Here is a 15,144-nt window from a genome sequence, read left to right on the forward strand (position 1 = left end):
AAGTGTGCTGTTAATGTAAACTCTGGTACTGAGCTTGAGAGATAAAGAGGAATATAAGGTTAAGGGAATTTGTAAAGTAAATAAGTAGCGAACATTCAATAAAACACTGAGAATTCTTCAGGTTCTTTCTATGATGAGATCTGATGAAATGGTATTAATATTATCAGCAATAAAAAATCAACCCAACAAGATGACTTTCAAATATACTGGTTTTGTATTTAGAAAGGAAATTTGCAAAAACATTATCGCAGCAATGGCAGAATAAGAGAATAGTAGTCGACAGATTCTTTAAAACTGAGCTCTGCTATTTCTGTAGAAGTGCTTCCCAATTCCACTTTGTCTCAGTTTCAATTTTCACATGCTTTAAAAGAGAATGTGATGGGCCTCCTTTTGGGAAGCATGTTAAGGTTTACTGACTACATGCACTCTGCACATGAAACTCTGCTCAGTGAAATCCATATAATTAGGTTTCCAGAGTAAGGCCTTTAGCAAGAACAATGTTACATTTTTGAGTAATATTTCACAAATGTTACACAACAGATTTTACAAAAGATTCAGAAAAAAAAATTATACCTTTATATGGACTGCCAAATTTTCCATTTTTTTAGCTGAACAAATGCTTAAGGACAATGACAGGAATCTCATAAACTATTTTGTGTGGGGATAGATGAATTTTTATGTTAGGCCATAGACATATGAAAGAGTTAACACTTTTTAAAGCCCATTATGTTTTGAACACTAGAAGCATATATATTACTAATCTTAGAAATGACCTCAGCACTGCCAAGGACAAATTTACTCCTGGATGAACCACATCGAGACCTACCATGCTCTCAAATGCCTACCTTTTCATATACCACCACCTGGCTGGTTGTGTGCAGCTGCCATGGTATGATTTATCCCATGTTATGCCTTGAGCTTTGCTTTACTACTCCTGTGTCTACAGTCTTACTATTTTATCCTCCTGTCTGTAGATTCAGTATGAAATTTAGAGTCTCAGTTTTCACCTCTGAAGTTACTGGGAACATCGTATTGACATAAATGCATATAATATTAGGCCCCTAATGAATATTTATAACGTTCACTGCAGTGCAGTGATTTCTGAGTGAGCAGCAAAAAACCAGTGCATCTACTAACACAAGTCTCATAGGCAGTATATCTATATCAGCAGGTGATGCACCCATATTAATAAATCCTACCTTTCCAATGGTTATATTGCTTCTGGTTCCAGAGCTAATTCAGTCAATACTAACGCATTGACTTTTCACTGTGCTCTGCTGCATGGGGTTGAAATGTGCTAAATAATTTAATCTTTGAAGTATGCAACACTTCTCCTATTTTTGAACCAGGAACAACGTTTTAATTTTTTTTTAAAAGACCAAGCTATTTGAATGACATCTTCTATTATCACCTTTTGAAATATGATCTAGACCCCTAGACCCCTTTTCAAATGAGTTTGAAAAATGTTCATTTTTCTTTCTTATTTTAGGTTAAAAAAGAAATTAATGTTGTTTTAAAGTTTATTTTAAGTTACATTCCTTCTTATCTAGTCTAAAGTTAGCATAACATTTTGATTTTGAATGTAGGGAGGCAAAAGCAACGTCTGCTGTTCTGAAGATCAGCTAATTTTCACAATTTCATTATAAAGTGTGAATTGAGTAAACAGAAGTTCCTGCTTAATAAATAATGGGTATATGGACAGACAGTTTGTGACCTCCTTTTTAGATACTTGGAATAAGGACAATTTTGGAGAAAGTACTTCCATCTACTGTGATTTCCAACCAATTCTTGATATGCAAAATATACTTTGAATTTTATTTATTATTCCTACTCATATTTCAGCTGCTGGGAATTGTCCAGGTAAATCACAGTGTATGAAGATAACTTTCTCAGGTAAAAGAAAATCAGCTCGTTTAGGATTCTCTTGGGGAAAGCCAACCCATAACCTTTCCTTGATGCTTTCTACTCTGAGTGGATATTGTAGTATAGACCTAATGTACTCCTGGCAAAGCCTACCCTCTGCCCCTGCTTTGTCCCTGCTTTTCAGGAGGATTTCTGAAGTCTGCATCTGCTGCACTTTCTAAATCAATTCAAGGTTTATCCCCTTATATCACATATTATAATAGTCCAGCCCACAAAGAACAAAAGTTTAAGTGATGTGGCAAAGTTAATAAAAAAGAATGTTCATCTAATGGAAAAGGAAAGAACAATATGGTCTATGTCAGTTTGACCATCTTCAAGCAATTAGCCATACAAGTCAAATTCAGCATTGTAAACTTTCATTGCAAATGTCTGGTATTCACACATTCTCACTGTTTTGTATATGTAATTTCTCTTGTTTTGATTCTTTGCTAGGCAAAAAAAAGTGGAAGATTAAAAACAGATGCAATTAAAATAAGCCTTAAAGATTAATTGATGCTGACATGGTCTCTACTGTGGTATCTTTATGTAGACATGCCCAAGTATCCTAAATTCATATAGATAATAACACAGTCATCCCTATGCAGGCATACCTGGTGATCCCTTCTACCTTTAAAGAAATGTGTCAGAAAAAAGAAAAAATAAATTCCAAAGAAAAAATACCCCTGTATCTATAAACAGCAGCTATTATACAGTGATTTTGATCATTAGGTCTCAAATTCACAAAGGACATAAAGCTATTTTTTCTTTTTTTTAAGATTCAGCAATGAAATCTGAAAGAAAAGAGCTGATTTGTTTGATGTCAGCCAGTAGATTAGTGTCTGAGTTGTGAGAAAAAAACCACAGGCTATAAGCAGCAACCTACTGCCCTGTATTCTGGAGTGCACATTAGGAATGCTACCACTACTTTCTTCAGCATTTGCTCCTTTCTCTGCAAGGATTTCCAAGCAAGTAATACTTGAAATTTCTCTCTGTCTTATGTCATTAGAAAGGAAAAACTGTCATTTGAAATGTGAACAAAATGAATATTTTTCATGCTTACATTACCACAAAATTAGGACTGTTTGAATTTGCTAGATTACTCAAATATGCTTAGAACAGCTTTTAGAAAGAGACAGAGCATGGAAAATTACAGCCCAAAAGACAGTTTTCTGAGAAAATTATGAAAATAATGAAAAATGGCAATTAAAACAAAAATGCTGTCTCTATCGTTACTATAGCATTTAAAACCACAAAGTGCTACAATATGGACATATACAAGACATAATTATACTATTTTTTAAAAACAGTGATGAAAAAAAGAATGCACTTGAAATATTCTGCAGCAGAAATGACAGAACTAAAATACCACTTCATGTAGCTCTATAACTTGATAATATATTTCTTAAAATCTAAGGTTAAATCTGTCAATCTTGCATCTGTATAAATGCAATTGTATTATTGCATGCATCTCATAGAAGATTGAAATCCATTATCCACATTAGAAAAGATAAAATGGAACTGATGATTTATTCTCTTGACATTTTTTCTTTATTTTTCTAATTAACCTCATATTATGAGATACTGACCTCACATTAAGAACACCTGAGATGAAAGTGGCTAATCACTGACATCTTTAAATTTTGAAGTATTTTTAGTTTAGTTGTGCTTTTTCACTCGTTTAGATGCTGAAGGCATTTCAGTCCATCTGCCTCACATCTCAGTGGCATATTTCAGTTGCACTCAAAGCCAGTGTATTTTTCCCTCCAGAGACAGTGACAGGAGAGAATGCAATATGATTCCTATTGCAGGATTATTTTGTCAGGCACCAAAATTGTGATTCATGCACATCACACTCATAATGATATACAAAGGAGTCACAGAGTAGTAGAGAATTGGGTGTGTGGGGAGTAGGTATGGGAAACAGGTGGGGAGGACATATGAGAATGTTATCCACAATAATCTAAATAGGTGTGGACCCACGTGAAGCCCAACCTGTTCCTGTAGATGGTAAGGTACAGGCCTGATGTAGTCTGATATTTGTTTCCACAGATTTGAAATAAGAAGAGGTTCAGCCTTCTTTTCTGCACTTGGCTTAGAATAACATCATTTTTTCATAGCTGCTGTGGATTTTATATAAGCTTGTTAAGAACAGGAATTAACAAAGGATTTACTACAGGGGCTGTTTCTTTACAAAAGACTCATGGACCTCAACAGATGCAAACCAGAAGTTATATACAGTGATTAATGCCATTACTAGTTACATCTTGATTAATTATGTGTATAAACACTGAATTTCTAACAAAGTGCAGTGTTTACCTAACGTGCTCATAGCTACGACACAATTGTGGATATTAAGTATTGGATTAATTTAGTCCTGGAAATGATATTGAAAGAAATCCTCTTAAACTAGCTAAGATTGAGGCACTTCTAAATCAAATGTTACCTGGTATAGTCTTGCTCAAGCAAATGTTTTAGCTTAAATTATGACAGCTACTTCTCCACATGAGAAATGCAATCATACTTTTTATTTTTTCCTTCAAGCTAGTCACCAGGTGGCACTAAAGGAACACCATAGAAAGCATGAACGCAAAATTCATACTAATGTCTCTGTTAATCATTGGAAAGACTGACTTAAGCCCTAATTGATAGCATGATTGCTTCAGCTTCCAGTTTATATCAAGGGAAACACAGTAAAGTATCTTAAACTGATTACATTTTTGACAATATGGATGAGAATAGGTCCGGCGACTGGAACTTCTGGAAGACTTTTAACTGCATACATGCATTGTAATTACCTAACATAATAATGTAAAAATGGTGCATTCATGGTTGTGTAAGCATACTTAAGAACATTTAGTTTATAGCAATTATGTTTTCTATGTAGTGCTGAAGGTGCAGCTGTATTTCTAACAGATTAAGGAGAGGCATAACAAAATTAAAATGTCAGATCATCAGGTATAAAAAAATCCCAAACATTATAAAGAGAACCAGCCTCTGTTCTTATCCAAGCTAAATTATCACGGTAAGATTTTTTCTGAACAAAGATCTCACACTGCTAGCAGACCAGCATTTCTGGTCTTCTGAAAAATGATTACAAAGTAGTTATACTACTGTCCATTGTCTAATGCCACAATTGGAGGATTACATTTAGAACTGTTTGCTCTTTTTCTCCCCACAAGCTGACAAACACTAGCCCAACTTAACAGCACATCATAGGAAAACATCCCCACAAAAATCCTCTTTACTGAAAAAGTGTTGATATTAAAGACACAGTCTAAAATGACTCCTGCAAAACACTGAAACAGCGGCTTCATTTACACCCTTGATTAACCAGAGCAGTTGTCAAGGGAACATCTAACCAGCTGTCAAGCAATACAGGAGATTTTTCAAGAACAGTGATTTAACTTTTGACTGAGCACATTCAGTTCACAAGTGTGAAAATCTGTACTGCGTCTTACAGTTTTAATAATCACTTGGTACTTCTTTCCAAAATTCTTGCACTTACTGTTTTTTTTCCTTAAAAAAAAATATTTTAAAAATTTCATTATTAAAAACATACCTTCTCTTCCCAAAATTAACTTCAACATATTGCTTCCACGGAAATGTTCACATGTCTCTTTACCCTCTTCTGTTCCTACAAGGTCAAATTTTGGTATTTCTTACCATTTTCAATTACAACACTAAGAAGTGATAATTATAAAAAGGAATGCTTCATTTTATGTCTGACATTTTATCTGAAATCAATTAAACATCTGTTGTAACCTCCAGCCATTCAACACCAAATTTCAGGTTTTCTAGTTGCTGTCAGCTGACCTAACTGTAAAAGCATACCAGTAGGGGAGAGGGGGAGAGAGAAAGAGAGACAAGGGAAGGGGGTAGTCAAAAGCATGGAAGATGAAAAACCCCAAATGACCTTGACCCCTAATAGTGTCTTGCAGTAAGCCCTTGATGCCCTTTTCTTTAAAAAAAGAAAAGAGGTGTGTGAACTTTTGGATGATAAACTCCCAGCCAACCCTGAACTCGTTCAAGACTTGCAGCTCCAGCTGGATGCACCTAAATCTATGGGGCCCGATGGGATTCATCCCAGGGTACTGAAAGAGCTGGCCAATGTCATCATGGGAACTCTCTCCATTATTTTTCAATGGTCTTGGGAGTCTGGAGAGGTCCCAGTCAACTGGAAGCTGGCAAATGTTGTCCCAATTTTCAAGAAGGGAAAGAAGGAAGACTCTGGTAATTACAGGCCTGTTATTCTCAGTTCAATGCCTGGTAAAATTACGGAGAAGATTATTTTGGGAGTTACTGAAAAACACTTGAAAGACAACGCAGTCATTGGTCATAGCCAGCTGTCACGGTGTGCTTCCCCTGCCCCTGACCTTTATCTCCTGCAACCCTGCTCAGGTGATAACCACCAGTGGTGATCGTAATGGATGCATCCAGTCACGATGGCTGCATCGGCTCAAAGTGAATTCAGGAGACAGATAACAACACAATAGCCTAGGGCTATTGTGCAATGCGCCCACCAAAGAAACTAAAACCTGTGGTCGGCATGCAAATATGACTATGGGTCAATCATCTTATCCCCATAAATAGTGAGCAGCCCAAGAGCCCTTTGAGCTCTCCTGCACGGCAGCGGGCTGCATGCCAGGATCTCCCCTTGAGCAGGGACGCCTCTCAAGGTTACTCCTTGAGGCTGAGAGATTCCTTGCCGCAACAGATCCTCAGTAAGTGACTAATAGCATGCTAAACTTTGAAATCTTAGCTAAGTGATATAAAGGATTGATTGCGCACATATAATCCTTTAGACATAAACCGTTGACCAAGTCTGGGACTAGGACTGGATCTAGCCGCACCTAGACTCCTCTCTGAGGAGTTTAGAAAGCAAGGGGATCCTTTTCTGAACCTCATGACTCAACGGGAGGGTCTCCCTGACAGTTTTGTCTGACCCTGTCCTCTATGCAGTAAATGATCAAGTGTACCTTGCCATCGAATCTTGTTAAATCACTATCACATTGAACTTTGTTAACTCTCTATTCTGTATCAATAAACTATATTTTTACTTCTCTCTTATGAGTGAAGTGCACGCTCACTCCATCTGTGACACCAGCACAGGTTGGAAAGGGGAGGGGAAAGTCCTGCTTCACCAACTTAATTTCCTTTTATGAGAAGGTCACCCATATAGGTGACCAAGGGAAGCCAGTAGATGTGGTAGTTTTGGATTTTAGCAAAGCTTTTGATACTGTCTCTCACAGTATCCTTCTGGATAAAACGTCCAGCACACAGCTAGACAAGTTGGGTGAGCGATTGGCTGACGGGTCAGGCTCAACGAGTTATAGTAAATGGAGTTACATCAGGCTTGTGGTCAGTCAGCAGTGGGGTTCCCCAGGGCTCAATTTTAGGGCCAGTTCTCTTCAATGTTTTTATAAATGATCTGGATGAAGGTACAGTAAATAAGTTTACCAATGATACTAAACTAGGAGGAGCTGTGGACTCCTTCGAGGGTAGAGAGGCCTTACAGAGAGATCTGGATAGACTAGAGAGCTGGGCAATCACCAACTGTATAAAATTTAACAAGAGCAAGTGACAGATTCTCTACCTGGGACAGGGCAATCCTGGTTATACATACAAATTAGGGGGTGAGAGGCTGGAGAGCAGCCCTGCAGAAAGCGATCTGGGGGTCTGGGTTGATGGCAAGTTGAATATGAGTCAACAGTGTGCCCTGGCAGCCAAAAGGGCCAACTGTGTCCTGGGATGCATCAAGCACAGCATAGCTAGCCAGTCGAGGGAGGTGACTGTCCCACTCTACACAGCACTGGTGCGGCCCCACCTCGAGTCCTGTGTGCAGTTTTGGGTGCCTTCAAATATTGATGTCTTCAATATAGGAAGGACATCAAACTACTAGAGTGTCTCCAGAGGAGGGCAACCAAGATGCTGAAAGGTCTCGAGGGCAAGATTTATGAGGAGCAGCTGAGGTCACTTGGTTTGTTCAGCTTGGAGAAGAGAAAGCTGAAGGGTGACCTCATCGCAGTCTACAACTTCCTCAAAGGGGGGCAGCAGAGGGGGAGGAGCTCATCTCCTCTCTCTGGTGACCAGCGATAGGACATGAGGAAATGGAATGAAGCTGCATCAGAGGAAGTTCAGACTGGACATTAGGAAAAGGTTCTTCACTGAGAGGGTGGTCAGTCACTGGAGTAGGCTCCCCAGGGAAGTGGTCACGGCAGCAAGCCTGTTCAAGGAGTGTCTGGACAATGCTCTTATTCATATGGTTTATTTTTAGGTAGTCCTGTGAGGAGCAGGGAGTAGGACTCATTGATCCTTATGGGTCCCTTCCAGCTTGAGATATTCTATGATTAGCTGCCAGAGGTCTGGGTTTGGAGAAGAAAAGAAACCCTAGCTATTAAAGGCTCTTCTGATGGGGCAGAAAATCCGACAGTTTTGTCGATGGTTTATTTTCAGTGTTTTCTTAATTGGGCCTTAGAGTGTATGGTATTTGTGTAAGATTCAAGAGTTGTTCCTCACTATGTGAAGAAAAACAGTTAACAGTCTTTGGCAGCATTACACAGAACATTACATTCCCCGTTATTGCTGACACCTTCCTCATATCCACACATCGAAAGCTGTTCCTCCTAATGATGCTAAAAAATAGATTCTGCTATTTGTACTTAAATTCCTCCCTTATTTCTTGATCGGTTTTACTAGAATATGTAGGAAAAGAAGAACTTGGAAAAATACACAAAGGTGAACAAATTTGAGAGAGTGAGCCCTTAAAGACAGCCACGTAAGAGTGGACATTGTAATGCACATGAATATTTTTGCAGGTCTAGCCTGCCTTATGGGTGTAAGTAGTTGCTCTGATATATTTGTACCCAATAATAAGGGTACTATAGCTAGGATACAAATGAAACTGCTCGTCTATCTCTACGCCTTATGTGTGTTTGTATGGCAACATACGCCTTATGTGTATTTGTGTTTGTATCTCTACGCCTTGGTGTGTTTGTATGGCATAGTGGGTCCTGCAGTACCTCACTGATTCTTCTTGATTCAAAAGAACATTAGAGGTCCTGCTGCTGGCTACTGCAGAAGAAGAAAAATATTTCAAACTGAACTGGAGTTTTTTCCTACATAGCGCTCTGTCTTCATCTCAGTTTTCTCCTAGGTGCTCCATATTGCAGTGTTGCAAAGTACCACCTACTGTTTTCAATGAAAAGAGTTGCAAAAAGGACTGCTTAAAAAACCCTGGAAACTGAGTCTTTAGAGCATTAATCCAGTTACATTATACTTTGACTTTGAAAGTCTTCCAAACACTCCATTTTCTCTTTCTTCATTGTGGTTGCAACCAATGAAACAAAAAAATGAACTATCTAGCTGTTGTTTGAACACAGATACACAGTTTTATGGAAATACCAGTCTTAGGCACCACTTTCAACATCAATTTCCTTTTAAATTAAATGTTTCTTATTTGCATTTGATTATAGATTTATTGACAGGGTTGTTTTATCCACAGAATACACTTGATTTTCTGCCAGACCTTTGAATTTATCTGTGGGAAATAACAAACATTTCAGTCAACACATGAAAATGTATGAGGAAGTTTGAACTGAACCATACATACAATATTTACACTAGAACTCCTATGTAATGCACAGAGTGATTTGCAATGTAATATGTAATTTGATATGTAATGCACAGTAATATCATAATTTTTGTACTAAATTATGTACTAAAAGGAGGAAAACTCCTTTTCCTCATTTTTCCACACAGGTCTTTTAAAAAATCTTCAAATTTATGTGTCTGAATGAGAAAAGCAACAAGAAACAGAAAAACCTTATAGCTCTTCCCCATGTGATTTTGCATATTTCAGGAGGTCATCATTTTCTTAACAAAAATCTTACCATATTAATAAAACTGGTGTTATGTTACCATTTTGAATATTTCTTACAGGCATTTTATATACTTTCCTATAAAGATAATACAGAATTTGACATTAAAAAGGTACTATTTGCCTTTTGTTTCTTAGTAGACTTTCAACTAGCATAATTTGCTGTACATTTGGAGAATGCCATTTGTCAGAATTCTGACTTTGAAACTGCTATCACAGTACTTGCTGGGACTTCTGAGAGCAGGCCAGATTCTAACAAAGTGTAATGCATGTCAACGGACTTGCATTAACACAAGAGAGAAAAATATGTCCAGCTCTTCCTCAGTTCTGATTAATCCAGGAAGAATAATAGCATCCTTACATGGCGCTCACATTAAAGTTGCTGAGCCTTCTCCAGTCATACATATATCAAGCTATAAGAAATGAAGTATCCATAAGAGAACAACACTACTTGGTTTTCCATTATTATCATGCTGTGAGAATATATTTTAAATACTATCAAAGTGAACCCGCTACATTTCAAACTTGTTTACCACATGTGTGCTTCCATTCTACCCAGTTTTAGTATGAAAAGATTAGTCAGTCAGACACTGACTTTTTTGCCATTATTTTGTTGCACAGAACCTTTTTTTTATGTTGAAAGGTATTTTTAAAAAATGAGAATGTTTATTTATTCTACTCTTCCATTCCCATGACATTTGCTTTGATTTAGAGACAAATAAATATAATAAAGATTCACCAGAAATTGGCTTGATGCAAATAATCAGCTTTCTTCCAGTTAGCTTTTAAGGCGGTATTTTGCTAGGCTTGTTGTCATGTCCCTTCACATAATCTAGTAATAATTAATCTATTATTAACATAATGAACACAGTGCTTAATATGGCATAATAATTATAAGCAAAACATACTTCACAGTGGATTGTGAAAGCTCCTAGGACTTGGAAACAGTTATACAGCTGATAACAGTTCCACAGTAAAGATCCTTAAGAGTAGATGACAAGTTGAAAATAAGTCAACAATGTCATCCTGTTACAGAAAAGGTAACCAGAATACTGGGATGTATAGAAAGGTATAGAGACAGTGGACATGTAAAGCATTTTTCTGCTTTCTTTCAAGGTAAGGACAATGATGCCATATTTCTTAATGACCCACTTTATTAATCAGCAGGAGTTTTGCTCAATCCATTTTCACTAATCTCTGATCTTCAGTTCCCTTACTATCATCAACATATTTGGTATCTGCATTCCCTCATTTCTATTGTTGCTGCTACGTAAGGCATGCTAATGGCCTTCAAATGGTGCAGTGCACTGAAGAATACATCAGCCAAGAGAATCAAGACTAGAAAAGTGCTTCAAGAACCGCTGGAGATCTGGAAAAGTGACCTGCAAGGTAAGTTTAAATCCAGGTTTCACCAAATCCAAGATATATCCTTCAGTTGTTTTAGCATTCTTGCAGTGGATATCTGATGTTGATAATACTATACATCACTTAGGCAAAATCAAAAGAGCTGAAGAAGACAAGCCAAATCAGATGCACAATATAATCTCCAAGCATATAGAAGGCTGCTACAAACAAGAAATAAGTAATCTTTCCTTTGTCTCCATGTCAGACATTATAAAAAATCTCTCTAATAGTATGGATAATGAGGTAGATCGCACGGGTTTGTACAGGCTCCCTCACTGGAGGTTTTTAAGGACAGGTTAGACAAACACCTGTCAGAAATGGCATAAGCATTTAATTTACAGGTATGATGAATATGGCATAAGTGTGCCGTATTAAGGCAGTGGTGTAGACTAGGTGATCACCTAAGATGTCTTGCAGCCCTACAATTCTATAATTCTAACACTTCTATCAGAAGAATTACATATGATTCAGTGAAGTAATGTTAACACTGAAAAATTTGTCTCAGATTTGGTAAAAAGTGATCTTAAAATTAATATGACATTTCCAGTCTTTCAGATAATTGAGTCAATCTACAACGTAAAGAATGGAACAGGTTTCATTAATAGACAAACAACAAGACTGTAATAGAAGTGACTGCAACAATCAGGGCCTCTGAATTTATATATTATACACAAATCTAATGTTACGTACTTAAGAAAAAACATCTTTCTAGAGAGTGCTGAATAAAAGGGAAGAAAGGCAAATGCTTTTGTTCACCTTCAAACCGTGTATTTTCTCTTTTGCTGTGGAGATACTAGTAGAATTGGATAGCATAAAGAGACAAACACACTTTATCTTGCCTAATGTTGTCTACCTTGCACAGAAGATGCAATTTCTTTACTTAATGTTGGCATACAGTTTTTCACACATTATATAGAATCTAAAAAACGCCCAGAAATTAATATTTGTGTATAAGCACATTACTAGCTGAAAATGGTAGTATCTACTTTAGGTGAAACAGATACTGTTTATGCTAGATTCTACTTAGCTTGCTTTATGCTTCACTTAACTGCAGCCCTGCCAGTTCAACAGTCAAGTATCTGATCCTTTAGTAGATTGGTTAATGGGATTCTTTCTATTGCATATATCACTGAGCATACTACAGGCAGAATGCACCCAGGGATCATTTACTCCAATGGAATGCTTTTCTTCAACATATATATATTTTATGAATCATGACTTTAAAGATATCTGTTCTCAGACTGGCTCCTAACAGGAAAGTGTAAATTCTGTTCTCATCATCTCTCTGCAATTCCACTGGCTTCACAGGGACTGCACTGGTGTAAACACAATACATCAGTGCACTGTGACAACAGACTGATAGACTGTGACATCTCCATTTCGCACATGCAAAAGTGGGAATAACACAAGGATACCGGAAAAATTAGCATTAACATTTATGCAGAGTTTTGAAGCTACAACAAAATTTAATAGTTGCTATCATCATCATTATGGTAGTTATTGTTATCATTATTCATGAACATGACAGTATTGGAATAATATATTGTTATAAAATTGATCCTGACAGTAGGCATCAACTCCTACAAAAATGTCCTTATGTTCTAGTCTGAGTTTCAGGACAACCTGTTCTTACTTAGAAGGATGGCAAATATGTACTGCGCTTGTGCTTGTGTACTGACTATTCTCTGTTGGATCATAATAGGCTTCTTCGTGTATTTTTGTGGGCTTTTTTCTGTTAGATGAATTCATGGAACCACCAGTTTTTACTGCTGATAAAAACCTGTGTTTTTAAACCCAGTAATTCACCTTCAAGACTGAATACTGTTGCTTCGTCCTGTTTCTGACAGCATTGCCTCAGGTTCATGTACCAACTGGGTATTTGCTGCACCTGAACAAGGCTGTTTTAATTTTCATTATGGCTACCTTTAACTTTCCTTTGAGCCTACATTATACCAAAGAGAAAGACTTCTACTCTTCTACTCTTTGGAGCTCTAGAGATGAACATTCCTCAGGGAAAGTACTTGCAGTCTTTTGCACAGGTCGTTCTTACCCTCTAATCTGGCTTCCCTCATTCACTGACTTTTAATATAGATGTAATTGCATTCAAGCAATTTTATTTAAAATTATATAATGACAGAAAGGAAAGTTTGCTTCCTCCTTCAGTTAAAGCCTATGCAACACTTAATAAAAAGTGTGGAAGACATATGGAAAAAATGAGAGAAATTCAACTATAATCTTCACTGAAAGAATATTCTGACATGAAAAGAGTGAGACCTTTTATATGAAGAGTCATTACACAATAGGTTTTGACCTGTTCTTCCCTTAAGTGCAGATGAAACCATTTCAGCAAACAAAATGGCAAACAAGCTCCCTAACACTGATCTATTATCTCAAAAGTCTTATGCTTTCCTCTAGGGGAACTAAATTAGGTGATTTTGTTAATTTAGAAAAAGTCAGAATAGTAAATAAATGCAACAATGCAATATTATATTGTTGAAGGGTGAGCTGGGAGAGTTCTGCTAAACCATGAATAAATTGAAGCCTAAATTTGATTGCATGGAGCAGCTGAACACTAACTTTACAAGCACAATACTCTACAAAAGTACAAGACTTTACCAAGTCAGAGATCTTTTATTCTCGATAGAAACATGACTATTTGTTCATTATCAGCCATATCATTCTCTTTAAGCACAAAATCACTTGTAGTTACACTGATTTTGAACACACTGAAAAGGGGTGTCGGATCATGTTTCCACTCTGTAGAAACAGAGTATAAATCTATATAAGGAACATTCAGTATTATCTCCTGGTGAGCAAATTAACATTGTTGTAAGTCTGGCAAAATATGAAACAGAGCACTTGGTAAAACCTCAAATTTCAGAAACTACTTGGATACCATCTACATTGTTGCATTGCAGACTGTGATACCACATCTTAAAACCCTTTGTTAAACCATGTATCTACATAACAGCTAACTGAATCTCATGCATATGAAAGTATTGGTGAAAATAAACAAAAATAAGAAATCAGTGCATGCATGTATAGAAACAATAGTCTCATGTGAAATAGCTATGAGATACAAAGTTTGAAGAAAATACATGCATACATACATTTCTGACAACAACCAATGTTTACCTACAACATGGTTATAATAACAATTTGCCTACAGTGGTGTCCTGGTTTCAGCTAGGATAGAGTTAATTTTCTTCCTAGTAGCTGGTATAGTGCTGTGGTTTGGATTTAGGATGAGAATAATGTTGATAACACACTGACGTCTTAGTTGTTGCTAAGCAGTGCTTATGCTAGTCAAGGACTTTTCAACTTCCCATGCTCTGCCAGGTGCACAAGAAGCTGGGTGGGGGCACAGCCAGGACAGCTGACCCAAACTGGCCAAAGGGCTATTCCATACCATGTGATGTCATGCTCAGTATATAAACTGGGGGGAGTTGGCCGAGGAGCAGCAATTGCTGCTTGGGGACATGCTGGGCATCGATCAGTGGGTGGTGAGCAATTGCATTGTGCATCACTTCTTTTGTACATTCGTTTTATTATTATTATTATTATTATTATTATTATTATTATTATTATATTTTATTTTATTTTGATTATTAAACTGTTCTTATCTTAGCCCATGGGTTTTCTTAGTTGTGCTTTTCTGATTCTCTCCCCCATCCCACCGGGGAGGGGAAGGGTGAGCAAGTGGCGCTGTGGTGCTTAGTTGCCAACTAGGGTTAAACCACGACAAGTGATAAGAATTTTTCTGTGTATACATAAATTGTGCTTGTTAGAATGGTTAAAACAGAATAAAGGAAAAGAATAACATTTTCAAAATATCATATTTTGAGGGGGGAGAGAAATTCCACTCAGGACAATAATGAAAAAGGTAAATTCAAACAAATGTTGAGGGTTGAATTGTCCTAACACCTCACCAACAAAATGCCTCAAAAAGCATTGGAAATGTG

At 37.1% G+C, this 15,144-nt stretch overlaps 1 protein-coding gene across 1 annotated transcript in view; it reads right to left on the reverse strand.

Moving 5' to 3' along the window:
- The window catches only part of EYS (eyes shut homolog), a 944,771-nt gene that overhangs the window by 126,674 nt on the left and 802,953 nt on the right, over window positions 1-15,144 (reverse strand). The window lies entirely within an intron of this gene.

This window comes from Ciconia boyciana, chromosome 3 (assembly GCF_034638445.1).
Source record: "Ciconia boyciana chromosome 3, ASM3463844v1, whole genome shotgun sequence".
Lineage (NCBI taxonomy): Eukaryota > Metazoa > Chordata > Aves > Ciconiiformes > Ciconiidae > Ciconia > Ciconia boyciana.